We start from the raw sequence: 19092 nt of genomic DNA on the forward strand, positions 1-19092 counted from the left end.
TGCCCAATCCACTGAGCCACACCGGCCGGGGCATTTTGCGTAATATTTTCAGAGCTCATCCCTACTACAGTGTGCATGACGACCTCATTCCTTTTTCATGGATGTATAATATTCCACCATAGAAATAAACCCTGTTTTGTTTATCCATCCAGCCATTGATGAGGATACTTGGGTTCTTTCTACCTGAGAGTTTTAAAAAACACATCACTTAGGACACCTGGTCTAGATTACCTCCCATTTCCTCCGGCTCTAAAATTTCAGATCTGAAAAAAATCACCCCTTGCCAGTTTGGTCACAAATGCTGGGTTTGCGTGAAGCCTGCCAATCAATACATAACTAGAAGCAGGAGAGGAGATACAGGCAGGCTCTGAGAAGGAGCTGGAGAGGAATCGAAGCCATAAGAGGGGGCTGATGATAAAATTGTGACGTGCAGTGAATGACAGAAGTAGTTTTAGGTAAAAAAGAGAGGTAATGTCCAAACGGTGTTAAAAAATATGAAGCTAGTGCAATGTGAGTACATAGCATTGCACCATCAACCTGCTCCTTTTATTTAAAAATTGAACTTGAATTTGTTTCAAACCCTGGGTCTACCCCACCTTTGCCGAAATTGCGCTAGGTGTTTATTGATCAAATTTTAGTGTTTCCCACATGGTCCTAGCTGCCTGGTTACCCAGGAAGTGTTGGGTCCCACGATTTAAAGCTTCCCGCACGGACACAGGGTTTCTTTTTTTTTTTTTTTTTCTGTGAAAGCATCATGTTTATGTCTCACGGAGGCAGTCGTGAGGTTGCCCAGGGGCCCTGGGGACTGGGAAGGAATAGCACACCGGTTTCTTCCTCCTGGCAGTGGCGGGGGGGGGCAGGGGGCGGGGAGTGTCCCTGCTCCCGGGACACGGGTCGTCTTTGGGGAGTTAATTATCAGACCCAAGGATAGCACACACGCCCCACCTTGTGAGTCTGGGAGGTGCGGCTGCCACCCACCAGCTCCTGTGAGGGTGGGGTGTGTGTCTTCATCAGGCGGCGCTCCACCGGGTTGCAGGCAAACTCACGTCTTCTAGTCACTGGAAGAAAGGGACCCGTGTGGCTTGGTGGCGGAACATCGCTGCGTGGTTACCGGGAGAAGATGCTTCTGACAAAGCGTCCACTTGGGCCGTGTGGGAGGAGACGATCAATATACAGTATTCTCTCCGGGAGCGGTGGGCAGGGGGCACCCTGTGAAGGGGGGTGGTCCCGTGCAAGGGCAGGATGTGTCCCTGCGGATGCCTGGAAATCGGGGACAAGGATACACCTAACTTTGTGTGTGTGTGTGTGTGTGTGTGTGTGTGTTAATTCCGGCAACATGCCCACAACGCCCGCTGACCCTGTTAACTGTGTATGGTTTGGGGTCATCAAGGGCATTCACGTTGGCGGGCAACCATCACCACCCTCCGCCTCCATAGCTGTTTTCTCTTTGCACCAGGGAGACACGCAACCACCAAAAACCACAGAGCAAAGCAAACACAACCAGCCTCAAACTAAAAAAATAATAATAAATAATAATAAACCACCCAAAACAGAAAGAAACAAAGCCATAAAAAGAACCAGGCACCAAAAGTAATTCTCCGTGGCAGAAGAAAGGGTATTGTTTTGGGAAAAGGAGAAGCTTTTGTCACACAATCACCTGCTTAAAAATACTCCGGGAGCCCTGGCTGGCCCAGCTCAATGGATGGAGCATGGGCTATGAACCAAAGCGTCGCAGGTTCGATTCCCAGTCAGGGCACATGCCTGGGTTGCAGGCCACGGCCCCCAGCAACTGCACATTGATGTTTCTCTCTCTCTCTCTCTATCTCCCTCCCTCCCTTCCCTCTCTAAAAATAATAAATAAATCTTTAAAAAATAAAGTGAAAACACCACAAAAAACAAACAATAAAAAAAGATAACACAATAACAGTCTGTGAGTTTCATTGCACGATTTTTCAGTAGAACTCTGAGTCCCCCCACCGTAAACTTTAGAAGAGTCCCTGAGGTGGTTCCTGAGAGGGAGGGGGACCTCTCAGGCCTTGTCAGAAGAGAGAAGACAATTTATCTTCTGCAGAATTTTCTTTCCTAAAGCGCTAGTTTCCATGACCTTGTAAAGGGCATTTCAGCCAATGATGCATGGCACGTGGGGGGAAAAAATCTGTATGTTTTCTCAGGAAATGGCAGTGGAGAACTACAGAACAGCCCTGAAACACAGTCCAAGAATCACTATTTATTTTGTGCTTTCAAAATCAAAGCCTGCTCCAGCTGGCGTGGCTCAGTGGATTGAGTGCGGGCTGTGAATCAAGACATCGCAGGTTCGATTCCCAGTCAGGGCATGTGCCTGGGTTGCAGGCCATGGCCCCCAGCAACCGCACATGGATGTTTCTCTCTCTGTCGATCTCTCTCTCTCTCTCTCTCACCCCCCCTTCCCTCTCTAGAAATAAATAAATAAAACCTTTAAAAAGTTGTTCTTTAAAAAAAAAACACCCCAGGAGTTGTTTTGGGTTTCCGGCTCCCACTGAGCATTCAATCCGGCACAAGCAGCGGCACCTGGTCCGGCCGGTCACCCCCTCCCGCCCCCGCCCAACCCCCGCCGCAGGGCTGGGCCTCGTTAACGGAGAATAGCGATCACACCCCCCAGCTGTCCAGGCTTGCAGACACTTAAGACTCTTAAAGGGGAACGCGCGCGGGGACGAGGAGAATTTCGTAGGCGAGCGGCGCCCTCTCCTGGCCGACTTGAGAAGTGCACGGGGCGGAGCCGTGGAGAGGCGCAGGTGGGGGCTGTGGAAGGAACTCAGGTGAGACTGCGGAAAAGCCAGGTGCGGCCCCTTGGGTCAGCCGGAGGGGCGGCACCTGGCAATGAGGGCTTTTCCGAAAGACCTAATGGGGGGGGGGGGGGCAAACCATTTTAAACGGGGGTGGGGGGCGGGCACATCAGCCTGGCGGTCGCCTTCCAAGGGCCGAGTGTCATTTTAGGACATTTTATACCTGTCACGACTCCTTACACGGGGGGGAGAGGAGCTGGGCGCTGCCCCGAGGTAGAAACAAGGTGCCCGGCGGGATCAAACAAGGTGGGGGGGGGGGCCCGGATTCGGCCCGCGGGCCTTGTGCTTGCCACCTGCGTTAGGGAACGACCGTGTGATTGGCCAATGCTGCACTTCCGAACCCAATTTGTTTCTTATGACGGTTTTGCCATCACGTACAGGTAGCCACGTCAAAACTTCTACGTCCGAGGCGTTCCTGCGTGCCCAGGGTGGTCGGTCACTCAAGACCCCGTCCCCAGCCCCCCCCCCCCCACACACACCGGCATCAGCCCCAAAGGAGACCCCCTCCCAGTGAAGCAAAGATTCCGGGCAATTAGAAATACACACACCGGTGGTCACAATGTGAGGCTGATTCGGAAGCATTTTTTTTTTTTTTTTTTGCAAATGAGTCTCCTTAAAAAAAAAAGAAAGAAAGAAAAAAGGAACGAAAAAAAGAGATTCTCCTTATTTGAATATTTCCATGTCTTTTTCACATTTTTTAAAAATTTTATTTTGTACATTTTCCCCTTATTTTTCCCCCAGGACAGGTGACATTTGGGATTATGCGGGCTCCAGGTGCGCCGCATCCTGGTGAGGCGCCGCGCGCTGCGAGGGGGTTTATTTCAAGGGGGTCCCCCCGGGATTTCAAGTTCAAGGAGCCACGGGTGCCGCGTTCTGCGGCGCGGTAGCACGCCGCCGCCACTAGATGGCAGCAGAGACCAGCGAATTTGGCCCCTCGCCCTTCCCCCCAACTCAGGTGTACCTGGTTACCTGGGGGAGTTGACGTGGGAGCGTGCACCTGGCGGACAGGTGCAACCCATCTATCGAGGATTTACCGTCAGTCCCCAGGCCCCGCAGGTGTGCGCGGAACGGGAGCACGGGTGCCCCTCCCCCCTCTGCAGGTGAGATCCATCCAAAGGTGAGCCAAGGCTCAGGGACCCCCTGCTTTGGGCACTTGGAGGACGCGAGGGCGGCGGCAGGAAAATTGCTTCTTGCTCAGGTGGGCGGGAGGGGCGTGGCTGCGTGCCTGATGCAAAGCGTGAGCTTGGGGCGACCCTCTGCACCCCAGGAATGTCTTATTTCTGCTCGGGGGGCAGCAGGTGGCACCCGTGGGACCTGCATTGCTTGGGATCCTGGGAAACTTCCAGACCCCTGAGGGAGACGGGTGCTCTGGACCCAGTGGCAGAGCTGCCTGCCGGGGTGTCTGCTCACAGGCAGGCCCTGGTGGGTCAGGTGCCCATGGGAGGTGTCCTGGGCCCCCTTCCACCCTGACCTGAGGATGTGCCTTCCCAGGAGGTGGGCAGGACCCGAGCCCCCAAGCCCTGGAAGCTGCACGCCCCCCCTCCCCCAAGAAGATCCTGGTTCAGAGGCCGTCATAGGCCACCTGCTGTCCCCCTCCTTCTGCTCCAGGACACTGGTGGTTAGGGAAGAAATCAATAAACGTGTCCTTGGGCACGAGGAATCAAACACAGAAATCCTGAACCAAGCACCTGTGGGGTTCGGTGTGGGGCCCACGTGCAGTACACACTGTCTGTCCCCACGACCTGGCCACGGTCCCCAGGGCCACCAAAGTGGCCACCTATAAAAGGTGGGCCGGGCAGGTAAGACCCAGGCAAGAATATAGAGAAAAATGGAGAAAAACCAGGGGTGCAGACAATTACGTCTTGGGACTGTCAGGGGCAAAGAAGACCCTTCAAATACACGTGGCCAAAAAACAGTCCTTCTGTAAAATAAGTGGCTTGGAACATTCTGGAAGAATATGGCCAATGCATTGTATAAGATAGACGTTGTTAAAACAGACTCCGGGTGTCCAGTGTCGAATGATTTCTTCCCCTCAGCCTCCCTTCCCTCCACAGAAACCCTCGTTGTGACCTAGTTTATGGTGGGGGGACTTGGAGTTCTAGTGAAAAATTGTGCAATAGAACTCACAGATTATTATTGTGTTATCTTTTTTTATTTTTTTTAACTTTATTTTTTAAAGATTGATTGATTTATTTTTTTAGAGAGGGAAGGGAGGGAGGGCCAGAGAGAGAGAGAGAGAGAGAGAAACATCCATGTGCGGTTGCTGGGGGCTGTGGCCTGCAACCCAGGCATGTGCCCTGACTGGGAATCGAACCTGCGACACTTTGGTTCGCAGCCCGTGCTCCATCCACTGAGCCACGCCAGCCAGGGCTCACTTCATTTCTTCTGTGATAACAATGCACAGTGCCACGTGGGTACTTTAAATACTGTGGGCACTGCTTCGTAAGTTATACAATTGTCTGACCACCCTGCCGTACACCTAAAATCGATAGAAAATAATACTGAATGTAAATTATAATGGAAAGATTAAAGGAGATGAAAACAAACCACCCATGGCCAGGTAGATCCGTTGCTTGGAGCATCATCCCAATACACCGAGGCTGTGGGTTCAATCCCCAGTCAGGGCACACACACGAATCAGCCAGTGACGCATCAGTAGGTGGAATAACAAATCTTTCCCTGTGTGTGTGTGTGTGTGTGTGTGTGTATAATAATATATATATTACAGTTTATTCAGTGGTCTTAGTAGCTGTCACAGGCAGGGGTAGAAACTGAAGTCTCATAATTTCCCCCCCGTCCTTGACGACCTACGTAGCATTGGGTCATCCAAGTCATTTGTGCGTGCGGGCCGACCGAGGAAGATTCCGGGCTGCTGCGGACCTGTGGTTGCTGACGTGGCTGCCTGGAGGAAGCAAATTCCGGACAGAGATGAGCCACCCGGGCGGGGCTCAGGCAGGGGTTTGCACTGGTGGGAAGACCCCCCCACCCCCAGTGGCAGGGCGACGGCCGGAGCAGGTGGCTTCTGCAGACGGCTGTCTTTCCAGAAACGGTGACGGAAGCCTCCGTCCGTGCAGCGTGCACACACGTCGTGCATCTGACTCCAGAGCGGATGAGTGTTTCGGTGGGGAGGGCTCTACCCGGGTCCTTGCTCTCCGGACGGGCTGTCGTGTCCAAGGGGAGCAGCCGCCTGCTTGCGTCCTACGCCTGGCCCTGGTTCGAGGGAGGACGTTTGTGTGGGCTGCCACGCACGCTGTGGACGCGGGAATGTAGGGCCCTTGTCCCTGATCTCCGGGGCCCGGGGGCTGAGCGCTGGGTCCCCCACCACCCCCCGCGGGGTTCTCCTCACAGGACGGAGGCTGCCTTGCTGCTCACGGGTGGGGGAAGGGGACCCAGAAGCAGGTGACGAGTCAGAGAAAAGGGGAGCATGGCATCGCGCCAGGACCTTCCCATGTGGCTGACGGATCCCCTGGAGGTGGGACCGTCTGTCACAGCAGGACAGGGGTGTCCATGCACGGGGGGGCGGGGGGCAGTGCAGGCACAAGGCTTGAAGGATTTATTTCTGTCCGCACATGACTGTTGGCTAAAAGGCGCCCCATGTGGGACCCTTTCTCGCTCATGCGCTTTTCTCCCCGTCTGCCCCCTGGTCAAACTCACGAGGGGGTGAACGTGCAGGTGAGGGTGCCGATGGCCTAGCAACAACAACAAAAAAGGCAAATAAAATACTAGAAAGACTCGTGGTCCGTGAACCCACCCTTGAGAAACGGGACCGACCCACCAGAGACCCTCCGTGTTGACTGAACGCGGGCTCTGTGGTCATGACATTGAGTTCAGGGCTCATCGGGTAAAGCAGCTGAGCTCCAGCCTAAGGAACCGGGGTGTTTTCCACCCACAGGGCTCCCGGCTGCTCCCGCGTGGGCTCTGTGTCCTGCATCTCTCTGTGTCCTGCATCTGTGTGTCCTGCATCTGTGTGTCCTGCATCTCTGTGTCCTGCATCTCACTTCATTTTGTATGTAATAACCATGCACGGTGCCACGTGGGTACTTTAAATACCATGGGCATGCTTCCCAAGTTATACAATTGTCGGACCACCCTGCCGTACATCTGAAACCAACAGAAAATAATACTGAGTGTAAATTATAATGGAAAGATTAAAGGGGATGAAAACAAACCACCCATGGCCAGGTGGATCAGTTGCTTGGAGCATCATCCCAATACACCGAGGCTGTGGGTTCAATCCCCGGTCAGGGCACACACACAAATCAGCCAATGACTGATCAGCAGGTGGAACAACAAATCTGTGTGTGTGTGTGTGTGTGTGTGTGTCCAGGATCTACTGAGTTCTTGGTTCCTCTCTTTGTCAACCATGGGTATGTGAGTTGTACTATGGAGACACTGCCGTCACATCCCTGGCTGGGTAGTGCAGTTGGTTGGAGCGTCATCCCGTGCACCAGAAGGTTGTGGGTTCAATTCCCCATCAGGGCACATGCTTAGGCTGTGGGTTTGATCCCTGGCTGGGGCACCTATGGGAGGCAACCCATCTCTCTCTCTCTCTCTGTCTCTCTCTCTCAAAAATACACACACACACACACACACACACGCCTTTGGGTGAGGACTTTAAACAACGGGCAGTAACGAGACTCCAGCAGAGAATGGTTGTCACAGGCTGTCTGGGCCAGCTCCCCCCCAGCCCCACCGCCCTGTGAGGAATCCACCCTGAGACAGAGTCTCTCATAGTCCTCGGGGTTGCCCGCATCATCTGTTTGGTCTGAAGACGCCTCCTCATCTCGCTGGGGCCTCGTGCCTCTGCCTGGCACTGGACACCTGGTTCCGGGGAAGATGAGCACATGCAGGTGATGGCAGGTGGTGCACACACCTTTGCACACGCTTCTCGTCTAGAAGGCTCTCCCTGTGGGCCCTCTGAGGGGGAGCTTCCCTGCAGGACACTGGCTGCCAGCCACCGCCAAGATCAGGGCCTCGGGGTCCCTGTCGGACCCATGGGGGCTACTGTGCACCGGCCCTTGCAGCGACAAGGGCCTCACGACAGTCCCCGAGGTTGTTCCTGAGAGGGAGGGGGACCTCTCGGGCCTCGTCCGAAGAGAGAAGACAATTTATCTTCTGCAGAATTTTCTTTCCTAAAGCACCAGTTTCCATGACCTTGTAAAGGGCATTTCAGCCCATGATGCATGGCACGTGGGGGAAAAAATCTGTACGTTTTCTCAGGACACAGCAGTGGGGAACTACTGAACAGCTGTGAAACGTGGTCCAAGAATCGCTATTTATGTTGTGCTTTCAAAATCAAAGCCTGCCCTGGCTGGCGTAGCTCAGTGGATGGAGCACGGGCTGCGAACCAAAGCATTGCAGGTTCGATTCCCAGTCAGGGTACATGCCCGGGTTGCAGGCCATGACTCCCAGCAACCATACATGGATGTTTCTCTCTCTCTCTCTCTCTCCCTTCCCTCTCTAAAAATCAATAAATAAAATTTAAAAAAATTTGTTAAAAAAAATCAAAGCCTTATGTGGCAGATGCATTGGCCTCAGGTTGGCAGAGGTTGTGGGCCAGGCGTGGTGTGGGTGTGCGGTGGAGGGAGTTTGGATAGATTTCCGAGAAGGGGGTGGTTGTACCCGGCCTGGCGGTGAGGGGTCCGGTTCTCACAAGGCTGCACGGGAGAAACATTAGCACGCCACCTGTACACACACGGAGAGACAGAGGACCAAAATGTGTCCTTTTCCCAAGAAAGGGGGGGCCGCTGTTTTCATCTTTCCGGGGACACTGTCCAACGGAAGACTTCCAGGGTGCGGATTCCATATGAAGACGGGCTTCTTGTCCCAGTGCCCACACCCAGCACCTCAGGAGGGGACCTCGCCTGGACACAGGGTGTTCGTGGGTGGGGTTCATGGAGGATCTGGGAGGAGGTGGCCCTGCATCCAGTGACGGTGTCCTGAGAAGGGACAGAAGAGGAGACGCAGGCCCAGAGGAGAAGCCACGGGGAGATGGAGGCAGAGATGGGAGGGGCGCGGCCACCAGCCCTTGGATGCCCGGAGCCCCAGGAGCTGGAAGAGGCGGGAAGGCCCCTCCCTGCAGCCGGTGGAGGGAGCACAGCCCTGGGACCCCTGGACCTCAGACACCTGGTGTCCAGGACGGAGACAGGATGAATCCTGTTAATTTAAGGCACTTTATGCTATACATATATAATAGATAGACAGACAGAGACATATGCACATGGATATATTCATGTAGACAGAAAAATGATGGATGGAGAGTATAAATATAGTTATTGATAGATAACTAAATAGATGCATACATTTATGTACATGGGTAGATATACAAATACACATCGATAGATGATAGACAGACAGGTACAGATAAATAGATGGATAATACATAGGTACATCCATAAAACACAGCGATAAAATCCACCTACAAAGAATTATAGAGCTAAGAAGTAGAGAGAACAGGCTTTTGCAGTCTGTAACCTCGAGGCAAAGGGAAAAAAATGCTAATAACAGAGCAAAGAATGGCAGAAATAAAAGTTTCATCGGGCATCACCTGTCAGCAAAACGGAACGCCACGCAAGCAAAATGTCAAGTGTGTCCCGGGCGTTTGCCGTGGTGACATCCTTGGGGGCATTCACCCTGACGGATGTCAGCGGTGGTCAGCAGGCCCAGAGCCCTGCCACCTTCTGGAGGGTTCCGTGTCTTCGGCACTCCTGGGTTTTCATCGTTATTTTTTACGGTCCAACACCCCTCCTTTCGGAGTCACGGAGCACCAGCCGGGTGACTGCATGTCTTACGGAAACGCCATCCCTGGCCCCCTCTGTGGCAAGAACGGACAGCAGGTGCGATGCAGGGCACGCCTGCTGCCTGGACCCGGGACCCGAACGGGGCAGGCGTTCTGACATGCTGGGGTGGGGGGCAGGCGTTCTGACACCCCCCACCCAGCCCCCAGGACCCAGGACGGCCTCAACTCCCCCGCTGGCGTTGAATGCTGGGGAAGGCGTTGGCTAGAGACATCCTACATCCCCAAGTGTCTCTTGGCCAACCAGCGGCCGGGTGGCCAGCACATTTCCAGATTTTTTTCCCAGTGATATTTTATCGATGATGCGATTACAGGTGTCCCCATTTTCCCCCTTTCTCCCCCCTTCCACCCAGCACCCCACACTCCCTCAGGCCACCCCCCCGTCCCCCATGGCCCACGCCCACGGGTCGTGTGTGTAAGCCCTTTGGCTGCTCCCCGTCCCGTCCTGTATTGTACGTCCCCGGGACCGTTCTGCACCTGCCTATTTGTACTTCGAGTTTCGCCTGGGACTTTTGGGTCCCCCGTGGCTGTAACACCTCCTCTCCAGAGGGTCATCCAATGCCCACAGGAAAAAGAACTCGATACGGACACAGGACTGTTTGAAAACGTGTTCGCACCCTGGCTGGGGTGTTCTCCCAGGGGTGGAAGCGTGCTCCTGGGCCCCAGAAGGTTGCAATCTCGGTGGGGTCCCTGGTTGGAGACCAGGGTGTCTCTCTCTTACACTGGTGTTTCTCTCTCTCTCTCTAAAATCAATACACACATCCTCAGTCGAGCTTTAAACAAAATAAATAAAGCTGGGAAAAAAAAAGCAACAGAGCCGTTTCTTGGGTGAGGGATTCATTCTTTCCTGAAGACACTTGGGAATCAATCTAAACCAGGAAAACTCAAAGAGGTGTTTTGGGTTTCTGGCTCCCACTGCGCATTCAATCCGGCAGGAGCAGCGGCACCTGGTCCGGCCGGTCACCCCCTCCCGCCCCCGCCCAACCCCCGCCGCAGGGCTGGGCCTCGTTAACGGAGAATAGCGATCACACCCCCCAGCTGTCCAGGCTTGCAGACACTTAAGACTCTTAAAGGAGAACGCGCGCGGGGACGAGGAGAATTTCGTAGGCGAGCGGCGCCCTCTACTGGCCGACTTGAGAAGTGCACGGGGCGGGGCCGTGGAGAGGCGCAGGTGGGGGCAGTGGAAGGAGCTCAGGTGAGACTGCGGAAAAGCCAGGTGCGGCCCCTTGGGTCAGCCGGAGGGGCGGCACCTGGAAGTGAGGGCTATTCCGAAAGACCTAATGGGGGGGTCAAACCATTTTCAACGGGGGTGGGGGGCGGGCACATCAACCTGGCGGTCGCCTTCCAAGGGCCGAGTGTCATTTTAGGGCATTTTATACCTGTCACGACTCCTTACACCGGGGGGGAAAGGAGCTGGGTGCTGGCTTCAGGTAGAAACAAGGTGCCGGCCGGATCAAACAAGGTGGGGGTGGGGGGCCCGGATCCGGCCCGCGGGCCTTGCGTTTGCCACCTGCGTTAGGGAACGACCGTGTGATTGGCCAATGTTGCACTTCTGAACCCAATTTTTTTTTTATGACGGTTTTGCCATAATGTAAATGTAGCCACGTCAAAACTTGTTTTTCCGAGGCATTCCTGCGTGCCCAGGGTGGTCGGTCACTCAAGCCCCGTCCCCAGCCCCCCCACCCACCGGCACCAGCCCCAAAGGACACCCCCTCCCAGCAAAGAGAAGATTCCGGACAATTAGAAATCCACCGGTGGTCACAATGTGAGGCTGATTCGGAAGTTTTTTTTTTTTTTTTTTTTGCAAATGAGTCTCCTTAAAAAAAAAAAAGAAAGAAAAAAGAAACGAAAAAAAGAGATTCACCTTATTTGAATATTTCCATGTCTTTTTCACATTTATTTAAAATTTTATTTTGTACGTTTTTCCCTTATTTTTTCCCAGGACAGGAGACATCTGGGATTATGCGGGCTCCAGGTGCGCAGCGTCGTGCTGAGGCGCCGCGCGCTGCGAGGGGGTTTATTTCGAGGGGTTCCCCCAGGAGTTCAAGTTCAAGGAGCCACAGGTGCCGCGTTCTGCGGCGCGGTAGCACGCCGCCGCCACTAGATGGCAGCAGAGACCAGCGAATTTGGCCCCGCGCCCTTCCCCCCCCAGCTCAGGTGTACCTGGTTACCTGGGGGAGTTGACGTGGGAGCGTGCACCTGGCGGACAGGTGCAACCCATCTATCGAGGATTTACCGTCAGTCCCCAGGCCCCGCAGGTGTGCGCGGAACGGGAGCACGGGTGCCCCTCCCCCCTCTGCAGGTGAGATCCATCCAAAGGTGAGCCAAGGCTCCGGGACCCCCTGCTTTGGGCACTTGGAGGAGGCGAGGGCGGCGGCAGGAAAATTGCTTCTTGCTCAGGTGGGCGGGAGGGGCGTGGCTTCGTGCCTGATGCAAAGCGTGAGCTTGGGGCGACCCTGTGCACCCCAGGGAATGTCTCTTATTTCTGCTCGGGGGGCAGCAGGTGGCACCCGTGGGACCTGCATTGCTTGGGATCCTGGGAAACTTCCAGACCCCTGAGGGAGACGGGTGCTCCGGACCCAGTGGCAGAGCTGCCTGCCGGGGTGTCTGCTCACAGGCAGGCCCTGGTGGGTCAGGTGCCGATGGGAGGTGTCCTGGGCCCCCTTCCACCCTGACCTGAGGATGTGCCTTCCCAGGAGGTGGGCAGGACCCGAGCCCCCAAGCCCTGGAAGCTGCACGTCCCCCCCCGCCCAAGAAGATCCTGGTTCAGAGGGTGTCATAGGCCACCTGCTGTCCCCCTCCTTCTGGTCCACGACACTGGTGGTTAGGGGATACATTTGGGAAATTAGTTTTGAATGCCCCAAGGGTGTTGTCAAGTTTCCCTTGCTGGGGAAAAATGATTCAAAAGGTTGCCCAGCCCTGGCTGGCATAGCCCGGTTGCTCAGAGAGTCGTGCCAATATGCCAAGGGTTGCGGGTTCGATCCCTGGTCAGGGTGCATGTGAGAGGCAACCGATCGATGTTTCTCTCTCATGTGGATGTTTCTTTTCTTCTCTCTGTTTCTGTCTGTCTCTCGCTTTCTCTGAAACCAATAAACGTGTCCTAGGGCTCAAGTAATCAAACACAGAAATCCTGAATTGAGCACCTGTAGGGTTCGGTGTGGGGCCCACGTGCAGTACACACTGTCTGTCCCCACGACTTGGACACTGTCCCCAGGGCCACCAAAGTGGCCACCTGTAAAAGGTGGGCCGGGCAGGTAAGACCCAGGCAAGAATATAGAGAAAAATGGAGGAAAAACCAGGGGTGCAGACAATTACGTCTTGGAGTGGTCTGGTGCAAAGAAGACCGTTCAAAGTCATGTGGCTGAAAAACAGTCCTTCTGTCACAGGGTGCACCCAAGAGGGGGACCCCAAACAGGGAGGGTGGGGGGCTGGCGTTTTGACAGGGAAGACGGAAGCCGCGATGCCCACCCTCGGAGGCCGGGAGGGCATCGGGCACCAGGCCAGTGGCGGCCCCCAAGGGCTGATGCGGTCCTTTCTGACTCTCAGCACTGACTCTCCATCCACTGAGCCACGCCAGCCAGGGCGTTGTTGTTGGTTTTAGATGTGGGACGGAAGAATCTAGTGTGGGGTTCCCCCGTGGGTCTGTGGAAACTGAAGTGCCGTGTCTCCAGGTTCTGCGGTGGCCAGCAACTTCCCGAGTCCCTGCCTTTAGTTAGAGTCTTCGTGTCTGATTATTCCCTCCTCCGTGGCCAACGTGCGGATGCATGTGGGAATAAATGGATATATGCATATAAAATATATATATATATATATATATTTCACAGTTCATTCAGTGGTCTTAGTAGCTGTCACAGGCAGGGGTAGAAGCTGAAGTCTCATAATTTTCCCCCCGTCCTTGACGACCTACATAGCATTGGGTCATCCAAGTCATCTGTGCGTGCGGGCCGACCGAGGAAGATTCCGGGCTGCTGCAGACCTGTGGTTGCTGACGTGGCTGCCTGGAGGAAGCAAGTTCCGGACAGAGACGAGCCACCCGGGCAGGGCTCAGGCAGGGGTTTGCACTGGTGGGAAGACCCCCCCCTCCCCAGGGGCAGGGCGACGGCCGGAGCAGGTGGCTCCTGCAGACGGCTGTCTTTCCAGAAACGGTGACGGAAGCCTCCCTCCGTGCAGCGTGCACACACGTCGTGCGTCCGACTACAGGGCGGATGAGAGTTTCGGTGGGGAGGGCTCTACCCGGGTCCTTGCTCTCGGGACGGGCCGTCGTGTCCAAGGGGAGCAGCCGCCTGCTTGCGTCCTACGCCTGGCCCTGGTTCGAGGGAGGACGTTTGTGTGGGCTGCCACGCACGCTGTAGACGCGGGAATGCAGGGCCCTTGTCCCTGATCTCAGGGGCCCGAGGGCTGAGCGCCGGGTCCCCCACCCCCCGCGGGGTTCTCCTCACAGGACGGAGGCCGCCTTGCTGCTCACGGGTGGGGGGAGGGGACCCAGAAGCAGGTGACGAGTCAGAGAAAAGGGGAGCATGGCATCGCGCCAGGACCTTCCCGTGTGGCTGACGGATCCCCTGGAGGTGGGACCGTCTGTCACAGCAGGACAGGGGTGTCCATGCACGGGGGGGGGCGGGAGGCAGTGCAGGCACAAGGCTTGAAGGATTTTATTCTGTCCGCACATGAGTGTTGGCTAAAAGGCGCCCCGTCTGGGATCCTTTCTCGCTCATGCGCTTTTCTCCCCGTCTGCCCCCTGGTCAAACTCACGAGGTGGTGAACGTGCAGGTGAGGGTGCCGATGGCCTAGCAAAAAAAACATGCAAATAAAATACTAGAAAGACTCGTGGTCCGTGACCCCACCCTTAAGAAACGTGACCGACCCACCAGAGACCCTCCGTGTTGACTGAACGCGGGCTCTGAGGTAGTGACATTGAGTTCAGGGCTCATCGGGTAAAGTGGCTGAGCTCCAGCCTAAGGAACGGGGGTGTTTTCCACCCACAGGGCTCCCGGCTGCTCCCGTGTGTGCTCTGTGTCCTGCACCTCTGTGTCCTGCATCTGTGTGTCCTGCATCTCTGTGTCCTGAATCTCACTTCATTTTGTGTGTAATAACCATGCACGGTGCCACGTGGGTACTTTAAATACCATGGGCACTGCTTCCCAAGTTACACAATTATCGGACCACCCTGCCGTACACCTGAAACCAACAGAAAATAATACTGAGTGCAAATTATAATGGAAAGATTAAAGGGGATGAAAACAAGCCACCCGAGGCCAGGTAGATCAGTTGGTTAGAGTGTCATTGTAATAGGACAAAGTTGTGGGTTCAATCCCCGGTCCGGTCACATACACAAACCAGCCAGTGACTGCATCAGTAGGTGGAACAACAAATCTCTCTCTCTTTCTCTCTCTCTCTCTCTCTCACTCTCTCTCTCCCTCTCTCTCTCTGTGTGTGTGTGTCTAGGATCTACTGAATTCTTGGTTCCTCTCTTTGTCAACCATGGGTATGTGAGTTGTACGATGGAGACACTGCCGTCACATCCCTGGCTGGGTAGCGCAGTTGGTTGGAGCGTCATCCCGTGCACCAGAAGGTTGTGGGTTCAATTCCCAGTCAGGGCACATGCTTAGGCTGTGGGTTTGATCCCTGGCCGGGGCACCTATGGGAGGCAACCCATCTCTCTCTCCCTCTCTCTGTCTCTCTGTCTCAAAAATCCACACACACACACACACACACACACACACACACACGGCTTTGGGTGAGGACTTTCAACAACAGGCAGTAACGAGACTCCAGCAGAGAATGGTTGTCACAGGCTGTCTGGGCCAGCTCCCCCCGAGCCCCACCGCCCTGTGAGGAATCCACCCTGAGACAGAGTCTCTCATATTCCTCGGGGTTGCCCACATCATCTGTTCGGTCTGAAGACGCCTCCTCATCTCGCTGGGGCCTCGTGCCTCTGCCCGGCGCTGGGCATCTGGTTCCGGGGAAGACGAGCACAGGCAGGTGATGGCAGGTGGTGCACACACCTTTGCCCACGCTTCTCGTCTAGAAGGTTCTCCCTCTGAGGGGGAGCTTCCCTGCAGGACACTGGCTGCCAGCCGCCACCAAGATCGGGGCCTCGGGGTCCCCGTCGGACCCATGGGGGCTGCTGTCCACCAGCCATTGCAGCGACAGGGGCCTCACGACAGTCCCCGAGGTTGTTCCTGAGAGGGAGGGGACCTCTCGGGCCTCGTCCGAAGAGAGACGACAGTTTATCTTCTGCAGAACTTTCTTCCCTAAAGCACCAGTTTCCATGACCTTGTAAAGGGCATTTCAGCCCATGATGCATGGCATGTGGAGGAATAAAATCTGTATGTTTTCTCAGGACACAGCAGTGGGGAACTACTGAACAGCTGTGAAACGTGGTCCAAGAGTCGCTATTTATGTTGTGCTTTCAAAATCAAGGCCTGCCCTGGCTGGCGAAGCTCAGTGGATGGAGCACGGGCTGCGAACCAAAGCATCGCAGGTTCGATTCCCAGTCAGGGCACATGCCTGGGTTGCCGGCCACGGCCCCAGCAACCGCACATTGATGTTTCTCTCTCTCTCTCTCTCTCTCTCTTTCTCCCTCCCTTCCCTCTTTATAAATCAATAAATAAAATTAAAAAAAAATTGTTGAAAAAAAATCAAAGCCTTATGTGGCAGATGCATTGGCCTCAGGTTGGCAGAGGTTGTGGGCCAGGCGTGGTGTGGGTGTGCGGTGGAGGGAGTCCGGATGGATTTCCGGGAAGGGGGTGGTTGTACCCGGCCTGGCAGTGAGGGGTCCGGTTCTCACAAGGCTGCAGGGGAGAAACATTAGCACGCCACCTGTACACACGCATGGAACGGTGCGAAGAGACAGAGGACCAAAATGTGTCCTTTTCCCAAGAAAGGGGGGGCCGCTGTTTTCATCTTTCCGGGGACACTGTTCAATGGAAGACTTCCAGGGTGCGGATTCCATATGGAGACGGGCTTCTTGTCCCAGTGCCCACACCCAGCACCTCAGGAGGGGACCTCACCTGGACACAGGGTGTTCGCGGGTGGGGTTCATGGGGGATCTGGGAGGGGGTGGCCCTGTGTGCAATGTTGGTGTCCTGAGAAGGGACAGAAGAGGAGGCGCAGACCTGGAGAAGAAGCCACGGGGAGATGGAGGCAGAGACGGGAGGGATGCGGCCATCAGCCCTTGGATGCCCGGAGCCCCAGGAGCTGGAAGAGGCGGGAGGGACCCTCCCTGCAGCCTGTGGAGGGACATGACCCTGGGGCACCTGGGTGACCTGAGATGTCTGGTGTCCAGGACGGAGACAGGATGAATCCTGTTAATTTAAGGCACTTTATGCTATACATATATAATAGATAGACAGACAGAGACATATGCACATGGATATATTTACTGTAGACAGAAAAATGATGGATGGAGAGTATAAATATAGTTATTGATAGATAACTAAATAGATGCATACATTTATGTACATGGGTAGATATACAAATACACATCGATAGATGATAGACAGACAGGTACAGATAAATAGATAGATAACAGATAGATACATCCATAAAACACAGCGATAAAATCCACCTACCAGGAATTATAGAGCTAAGAAGTAGAGAGAACAGGCTTTTGCAGTCTGTAACCTCGAGGCGAAGGGAAAAAATGCTAATAACAAAGCAAAGAATGGCAGAAATAAAAGTTTCATCGGGCATCACCTGTCAGCAAAAGAGAAGGCCGTGCCAGCACAATGTCGAGTGTGTCCCGGGCGTTTGCCATGGTGACATCCTTGGGGACATTCACCCTGACGGATGTCAGCGGTGGTCAGCAGGCCCAGAGCCCTGCCGCCTTCTGGAGGGTTCCGTGTCTTCACCACTTCTGGGTTTTCATTGTTATATTTTTACGGTCCAACACCCCTCCTTTCGGAGTCACGGAGCGCCAGCCAGGCGACTGCATGTCTTACGGAAACGCCATCCCTGGCCCCCTCTGTGGCAAGAACGGACAGCAGGTGCGATGCAGGGCACGCTTGCTGCCTGGACCCGGGACCCGAACGGGGCAGGCGTTCTGACATGCTGGGGTGGGGGGCAGGCGTTCTGAGATGCTGGGGTGGGAGACGGTGCCCCGCCACCCCCCACCCAGCCCCCAGGACCCAGGACGGCCTCAACTCCCCCTCGCTGGCGTTGACTGCTGGGGAAGGCGTTGGCTAGAGACATCCTACATCCACAAGTGTCTCTTGGCCAACCAGCGGCCGGGTGGCCAGCACATTTCCAGATTTTTTTCCCAATGATATTTTATCGATGATGCTATTACAGGTGTCCCCATTTTCCCCTTTCCCCCCCCCTTCCACCCAGCACCTCCCAGTCCCTCAGGCCACCCCCCCTCCCCCATGGTCCACGCCCACGGGTCGTGTGTGTAAGCCCTTTGGCTGCTCCCCGTCCCGTCCTGTAGTTGTACGTCCCCGGGACTGTGGTGCACCTGCCTATTTGTACTTTGAGTTTCGCCTGGGACCTTTGGGTCCCCCGTGGCTGTAACACCTCCTCTCCAGAGGGTCATCCAATGCCCACAGGAAAAAGAACTCGATACGGACACAGGACTGTTTGAAAACGTGTTCGCACCCTGGCTGGGGGGTTCTCCCAGGGGTGGAAGCATGCTCCTGGGCCCCAGAAGGTTGCAATCTCGGTTGGGTCCCTGGTTGGACACCAGGGTGTTTCTCTCTTACACTGGTGTTTCTCTCTCTCTCTCTAAAATCAATACACACATCCTCAGTCGGGCCTTAAACAAAATAAATAAAGCTGGGGAAAAAAACCAAAACCAAAGCCGTTTCTTGGGTGAGGGATTCATTCTTTCCTGAAGACACTTGGGAATCAATCTAAACCGGGAAAACTCAAAGAGGTGTTTTGGGTTTCCGGCTCCCACTGCGCATTCAATCTGGCGGAACCAGCGGCACCTGGTCCGGCCGGTCGCCCCCTCCCGCCCCCGCCCAACCCCCGCCGCAGGGCTGGGCCTCGTTAACGAGAATAGCGATCACACCCCCCAGCTGTCCAGGCTTGCAGACACTTAAGACTCTTAAAGGCGAACGCGCGCGGGGACGAGGAGAATTTCGTAGGCGAGCGGCGCCCTCTGCTGGCCGACTTGAGAAGTGCACGGGGCGGGGCCGTGGAGAGGCGCAGGTGGGGGCTGTGGAAGGGGCTCAGGTGAGACTGCGGAAAAGCCAGGTGCGGCCCCTTGGGTCAGCCGGAGGGGCGGCACCTGGCAATGAGGGCTTTTCCGAAAGACCTAATAGGGGGGTCAAACCATTTTCAACGGGGGTGGGGGCGGCCACATCAACCTGGCGGTCGCCTTCCAAGGGCCGAGTGTCATTTTAGGGCATTTTATACCTGTCACGACTCCTTACACGGGGGGGGGGGGGGGGGGGGCAAGGGGCTCGGCCCTGCCCGGAGGTAGAAACAAGGTGGAGAGGGGGCCGCTGGCCTTGCGTTTGCCACCTGCGTTAGGGA

The sequence above is a fragment of the Phyllostomus discolor genome, chromosome Y, assembly GCF_004126475.2.
Source record: "Phyllostomus discolor isolate MPI-MPIP mPhyDis1 chromosome Y, mPhyDis1.pri.v3, whole genome shotgun sequence".
NCBI lineage: Eukaryota > Metazoa > Chordata > Mammalia > Chiroptera > Phyllostomidae > Phyllostomus > Phyllostomus discolor.